Source organism: Emydura macquarii, unplaced genomic scaffold (genome assembly GCF_026122565.2).
Source record: "Emydura macquarii macquarii isolate MOO-44397 ecotype Brisbane River unplaced genomic scaffold, CSIRO-AGI_Emac_v2 contig_1790, whole genome shotgun sequence".
Classification (NCBI taxonomy): domain Eukaryota; kingdom Metazoa; phylum Chordata; order Testudines; family Chelidae; genus Emydura; species Emydura macquarii.
Window position 1 is genome coordinate 6,526,026 of NW_027131927.1, and position 6,965 is coordinate 6,532,990.

The window sequence follows — 6,965 nt, forward strand, 5'->3', positions numbered from 1 at the left end:
TGGCGGTTGGTGTGTGTGGGGGTGTCAGTGCAGTGGGTGGTTGTGGGTGGTGGGTTGTGGTGTGGGGGTGGGGGTGTCAGTGTGGTGGGTGGTTGGTGTGTGTGGGGGTGTCAGTGCAGTGGGTGGTTGTGGGTTTGGGTGTGTCAGTGTGGTGGGTGGTTGGTGGGTGGGGGGGTGTCTGTCCAGTGGGGGGGGGGGGGGGGGGGGGTGTCAGTGTGGTGGGCGGTTGGTGTGTGTGGGGGTGTCAGTGCAGTGGGTGGTTGTGGGGGTGGGGGTGTCAGTGTGGTGGGTGGTTGGTGTGTGTGGGGGTGTCAGTGCAGTGGGTGGTTGTGGGGGTGGGGGTGTCAGTGTGGTGGGCGGTTGGTGTGTGTGGGGGTGTCAGTACAGTGGGTGGTTGGGTGGTTGTGTGGGGGTGTCAGTGTGGCGGGCGGTTGGTATGTGTGGGGGTGTCAGTGCAGTGGGTGGTTGTGGGGGTGGGGGTGTCAGTGTGGCGGGCGGTTGGTGTGTGTGGGGGTGTCAGTGCGGTCGGTGGTTGTGGGGGTGGGGGTGTCAGTGTGGTGGGTTGTTGGTGTGTGTGGGGGTGTCAGTGCAGTGGGTGGTTGTGGGGGTGGGGGTGTCAGTGTGGTGGGCGGTTGGTGTGTGTGGGGGTGTCAGTACAGTGGGTGGTTGTGGGTGTGGGGGTGTCAGTGCGGTGGGTGGTTGTGGGGGTGGGGGTGTCAGTGTGGTGGGTGGTTGGTGTGTGTGGGGGTGTCAGTGCGGTGGGTGGTTGGTGTGTGTGGGGGTGTCAGTGCGGTGGGTGGTTGTGGGGGTGGGGGTGTCAGTGCAGTGGGTGGTTGTGTGTGTGGGGGTGTCAGTGTGGCGGGAGCTTGCTGTGTCAGGGGGTGTCAGAGCTCTGGGTGGTTGTGGGGGTGGGGGTGTCAGTGCAGTGGGTGGTTGGTGTGTGTGGGGGTGTCAGTGCGGTGGGTGGGGGTGTGAGTGTGGTGGGTGGTTGGTGGGTCTGGGGGTGTCAGTGTGGTGGGTGGTTGGTGTGTGTGGGGGTGTCAGTGCGGTGGGTGGTTGTGGGGGTGGGGGTGTCAGTGTGGTGGGCGGTTGGTGTGTGTGGGGGTGTCAGTGCGGTGGGTGGTTGTGGGGGTGGGGGTGTCAGTGTGGTGGGTGGTTGTGGGGGTGGGGGTGTCAGTGCGGTGGGTGGTTGTGGGGGTGGGGGTGTCTGTGTGGCGGGCGGTTGGTGTGTGTGGGGGTGTCAGTGCAGTGGGTGGTTGTGGGGGTGGGGGTGTCAGTGTGGTGGGTGGTTGGTGTGTGTGGGGGTGTCAGTGCAGTGGGTGGTTGTGGGGGTGGGGGTGTCAGTGCGGTGGGTGGTTGGTGTGTGTGGGGGTGTCAGTGCGGTGTGTGGGGTGTGTCAGTGCGGTGGGTGGTTGTGGGGGTGGGGGTGTCAGTGTGGTGGGTGGTTGGTGTGTGTGGGGGTGTCAGTGCGGTGGGTGGTTGTGGGGGTGGGGGTGTCAGTGTGGCGGGCGGTTGGTGTGTGTGGGGGTGTCAGTGCGGTGGGTGGGGGTGTCAGTGTGGTGGGTGGTTGGTGTGTGTGGGGGTGTCAGTGCGGTTGGTGTGTGTGGGGGTGTCAGTGCAGTGGGTGGTGGTGTGTGTGGGGGGGGTGGGGTGGGGGTGTCAGTGTGGTGGGTGGTTGGTGTGTGTGGGGGTGTCAGTGCGGTGGGTGGTTGTGGTGTGTGTGGGGGTGTCAGTGTGGTGGGTGGTTGGTGTGTGTGGGGGTGTCAGTGCGGTGGGTGGTTGTGTGTGTGGGGGTGTGTGTGGGTGGTGTGTGTGGGGGTGTCAGTGTGGTGGGTGGTTGTGCGGGGGGTGGGGGTGTCAGTGTGGTGGGTGGTTGTGTGTGTGGGGGTGTCAGTGTGGTGGGTGGTTGTGGGGGTGGGGGTGTCAGTGTGGCGGTGTGTGTTGGTGTGTGTGGGGGTGTCAGTGCGGTGGGTGGGGGTGTCAGTGCGGTGGGTGGTTGGTGTGGTGCCTGTCCCGTCTGCCCGGATCTGAGCCCGACCTCGCCCACTCGCAGCCAGTGTCGGGGGGACGGACGGGGGCAGAGACCCGCCATCGCCCAGCTTCCCTGCCCGGGTCAGGTTCCCAGTCAAGGCCGGGCAGCCCAGCCCCAGGGCAGGCGGGACCCCAGGGCTCCATGGCACGGCCCAGCCCGGGGCCGGAGCTCAGGGGTTCCTCCACACATGCCCGATACCAGCCCGCCTGGACTCAGGGATGGGCCTGCGGGTCGGGAGTGAGGGGCACCGGCACCGGCAGAGCGGAGGGGGATGGGGAGGGTTCTGGCTGGAGGAGCTGAGTGGCCCTGCCCTGCCACGACCCACCCAGGGGTGTCGGAGGTGCAGTGGCAGAGGAGGATGGGGGGGCTCTAATCCGCTGCCCTCTGCTGGATGGTGTCCGTGTTGCTTGTCGTCCTGGCACAGACTGTTCCTGGGGCTGGGATTCCCCTGGGGCCCAGGGTGCCCCTGGGAGGAGGGGCTGTCGCCTCGAGGTGCTAGAAGTAAATCAGGCCCAGATCCACCAAAGCTTCAGGGTCCTCCCCAAAAAAATATTAGGGGCCCCCAGGTGTCATTGACTGTCCCCTTCAGGGAGTCGCAGCTGTGAGCACCAGGGCCTGGATCCAAGGGTCCGGCCTTCGTCCCAGCAAGGGTGAGACGGGCAGAAACTGGGACTCAGCCGGGAGCTCCTCGCACAGCCGGTGCCCCGCCCAGTGCCCCACAGCACCCCTGCCCTGCCCCCCAGCTCCCCCTGCTGGGAGAGGCTGGGCTGGAGTAGCCGGGAGCTGCCCCACAGCCAGGGCCCTGCCCTGCTCCCCACAGCACCCCTGCTGGTAGCCTTGTAGAGCGCGGTGCGGTGGGGTGTTTCGTCTGTCCTGGCGACGTGGCTGTCCTGTAGCAATGCCGCTTTTGAATGTAATGAGCGATTGGAGGCTGGCCAGGTCTTTGTGGGATTGTGACATTTCAGACACCTCATGCCCAGGGTTTGGCCCTGACGGCACGTATGGAAAACCTCCAGCGACGCCAGGTCTGCCTGTAGGAGGGTCTAGGAGTCTGAGTGTGCGCACAGCGCACAGAGAACACAGACAGATCCTGAACTTCATCTCAGTGCAAAGGTGTTTGTGTGTCTGTAGCGAGACCTGGGCTTCCCGCAGGAGGTGGCGAGGCTGATCTGTCAAACGCCGTTTGCTGCGACTCTTTGAACTCCGTTAGCAGTCTGGGCAGACGAACTCATCCACACTCGCCATGGCGCCCCACCCCACCTGCCCCGCGTTCCGCTGGCCCAGCTCCCAGCTGGAGCTTGGTCTTCTGCCACGAGACGTTCCACCCCCACAGTGGTCAGCGTCTGGAAGGGTGGGGCTGAAATCTCCGACTCCACCGCAAGTCAGGCAGCTCTGGTGGTGGGGACTCAGTCAGTGAACATGTCTTGACTGGTTGGGGAGACCGGGAAGTCCTACTCTCCCATTACTAACTTGACAGAACAGGGCCAGGGGAGAACGCATCCCTGGCACACACCTGGGGTGGCAGGAACGTGGTGAGAGCTGGGATCCAGCGCGCTCTGGTGCCGGTGTGAAGGTCACGCACCAGATTTAGCAGAATGTCTGCGGCACTGGCTCCTTTCAGCACGAGGCAAAGTGCTGACCAGTCAATCCAAACCGCTGTGATGTGGCGATTTCCCCGGGGAGCAGGCGGTTAAATTCTCGGGCGGCTCAGCCAGAAGCTGGAGGGGGAGGCCAGCCCGATTGCTGTGGATGAGTCTGGTGAGAAGCGGTTGCATCCTACCAAGCAGAACATGACAAAGCCCTTTCCAGGGACCGAAGACCATGAGATCGGCCTGTAGCTGCCACCATCACTGCAAGACCCTCTGCCCTCAAAGAGGGATGCTGTGATGTTATCTGTCCAGCCGGGATTGGGTGGGCAAAAAATTCCAGGCTGCGGTAATTGGTGAGAAACCAACAGGAAGGTTGGCTATACCTGTCGTCAAAGGCGATCTTATTGGTCGCTTACTTTCAGCCACTTTTTAAATGTTTCTCTATCAAAAACCTAGTTGTGGGCAGTTTTCCCAGTAAAGGTTTTCAGAAAGCAATAATCTGACAGCAAAGAACCTGGACGGGACATTTCACGGTTCTAAAAACCGTGCTGAAGCAGTTTACAAACTTCCAGAGTTTGGTTTTTTTTACTGCTTAAATCACAAAAATTTGCATCTTTTAAATGCAAAATTGCTGGGCAAATTGTTTGACCTTCCGTGTGGTTCACACATGGCAGCCGTTTGTCATCCAAGGCATTTTGGCAATGTGAAGCAAGTTTTTCTTTTACTTTTTAACAAAAGGTTTTAATACTTAAAGTGAAGCGAGGGCTAGAAAGAGATTCGATGTCTGCTGTAAGAGGAGTTAAAGGTTTCTTTACCTGGTTGAAGATCTGTTTCATTCTTTTAGTGGTAAAAATTGTCTGAATTCTGTTTATATCAAAGACATGAACTGACTTTTACTTGGTTTTGTTTTTATTTTTAGTAGCATGGGGGGAATCTCTCTTCTGCAGGAGCAAAGGTTTTATGGGTGGGATAAAGATGCAAGACCCAGTGCAGAAGTGGGTGGGGGTGGGCATTGAGGGGAGGATTTAAAAATAGTCTCACCTGCAGTGTTCACCTTGTCAGGCCCATAGCTTGGGGCAGGTGCCAGCAAGCATGGGGCTCAGGACTCTCCTGTGTGTTTTCTTTCTGGCCGGGACCCCGTCCCTCGACAAGCAGGGTTAGCTGCCCGGCCTCACGATGGGCATGAGGTGGCTGTGGTGTGGCTGCCAGCCAGGCGCAGGATGGCGCAGGAGATGGGATGCAGGCTCAGGATGTCGTGTGGCAAACTCACCCCAGGATGCCGTGCTCTCAAACACTCCGGCGGTGGAGGGCACGCCAGGGCCTGCCCGAGATCCATGGGATCGAGCCAGAGTTGGGAACGGCCCTAGCGATGCCTGGTGCGACACCATCAGCTGTGGTCGCTCTGCTGGTGCGACGGGCCGCAGCCGGCTGCCTGCCCATGGGGATGATGCTCTCCGTAACCCAGACGGCCACCCATGCCGGGGATTTCCAGGGCACCGACTGGGAGTCGTTTCCGCTGCCATTGCAGCCCCTGTTTCACTGCTTCCGTCCCACCTGTCACCGGGCTCAGCTGGGCACTGGGCATGGGGGGCAGCAGCTGGTGCACAAGGCAGAGGCGTCTCCGAGCGAGACAGCTCAGTGCCGGGAAGGGCGGGTGCAGATAGCCCAGTGGGGGGGAGGGGATCTGGCTGGGGGGCAGTCACAGGAGCAGACAGAGGATGGGCTGAGATGGTGGCAGCAGGACTTCATGCCTTGCCTGCCTGGCGCTCACTCTCTAGCCGAGGCCTGGGCCGGCACTGATGTGCTGCTCTGCTCCCGCCCAGCCGTGTGCAGGGCCTGTGCCCGGCCTGGGCGCGTCACCAGCAGGGGGGGAAGTACCAAGGCTAGGAGCTTCCACAGAGCAGTGCTGGTCCCTCCAGCCAGGGGTCCCAGTGCTCGGCCGCACCCACCTGGTCACTAGTGCAACCCCTAGGGCAGTGCCCGACACACCTGGCACTAGTGCAACTCCTAGGGCAGTGCCCGACACACTGGGGCACTAATGCCAGGATTCACACCCAGCCCCTAGGGCGGCGCCTGACACTTGGGCACCAGTGCGAGGATTCACACACCAGCCCTCAGACAGCGCCCAGTGCCAAGGACAGGAGCTATGACAGCTCACCGGGAGTCCTGAGAAAGGGATCATCAGCCCCCGCCCTGACCCCCATGAACTCCTACCCCATCACCTGGAGGCCCACATTGCTTCGCTTAACCCCCTGCCCCTCCCCTGGGGATAAGGTTGAGCTGGGAGCGCCCCCTTGTGGCTCATTGTATAACTGCAGGAGTGAGAGATGCCCATTAGAGGGCGTTGCAGAGGGGCCATGGGTTGGCGGGGTGGGAAGATTGCGAGCCCGGACTCCTGGGTTCTATCCCTGGTTCTGAGACACTCTGGACCTGATTCCCAGGTGTCTCCTCTGAACCCTTGCCATGGACTCAGGCCCCCATCAGCAGGGGGGAGTTATGCCCACTGGCCTGCCCCACCTCACGCTCCTCTGGACAGAACAGCCTCTGCCCACAGTCTGACCCTCTAGCTGTGCAGCCACCCCAGGACCTAGATCATCTGGACCCATCTGCACATGGTGCCACCTCCCCACCCCTCCCAGACCCAGGATTAGATGGATGAACCCACACCCTGTCCAAGTGCAGCTCCTGGGACACCCACTGGTGGCCAGCCTCCAAGCCAGGCTGGGCCCATTCGCTCTGATCTCGGTCACTGTGTGTCTGGGCAGCGCCCGGCGCGATGGGGCCATGATCTCGGTCCCAGCTCCCAGGAAGTGCTGTGATACACAAACACACCGGCCTGTGGGCTCTGGTCCGGCAGGGTCCATCTGCAGCCCTAGAGTCACCAACCCTACAGGATGGTCCTGGAATCTCCAAGCACTAATGATGACTTGTTAATTAAAGGTTACATTGCATGATGAAGTCTCCAGGAATCCGTCTAAGCAAATTGTGCCCCACCTGCCGGGCCTGGCCCTCGGGCTGCACTTCCCAGGGTCTCCCCCGAAGGCCTTTTCCAAGCCAGATGCAACATTGGTGGCGTCCCCGTGTGGCGGGTTTCATCAGGGTGCTGGGCGGGGGCAGCTGGTTCCCAGGCTTTACCACAGGCACCGCTGGGAAGAGCCGAGCCACCTACGTGGTGGGCACAGGGGGACGGACGCTCGTCTCCCTCCTCTGCCCGCGCAGCGCCCGGCCTCGTCTGCAGAGCAAGGAGTGTCCCCCCTTCTCCCCCAACCTTGCCCCCTTCTCCCCCAACACTTCTCCCCTTCACCCCCAAACCTCAAACACCCTCTTTACCCCCAAACTCTGAC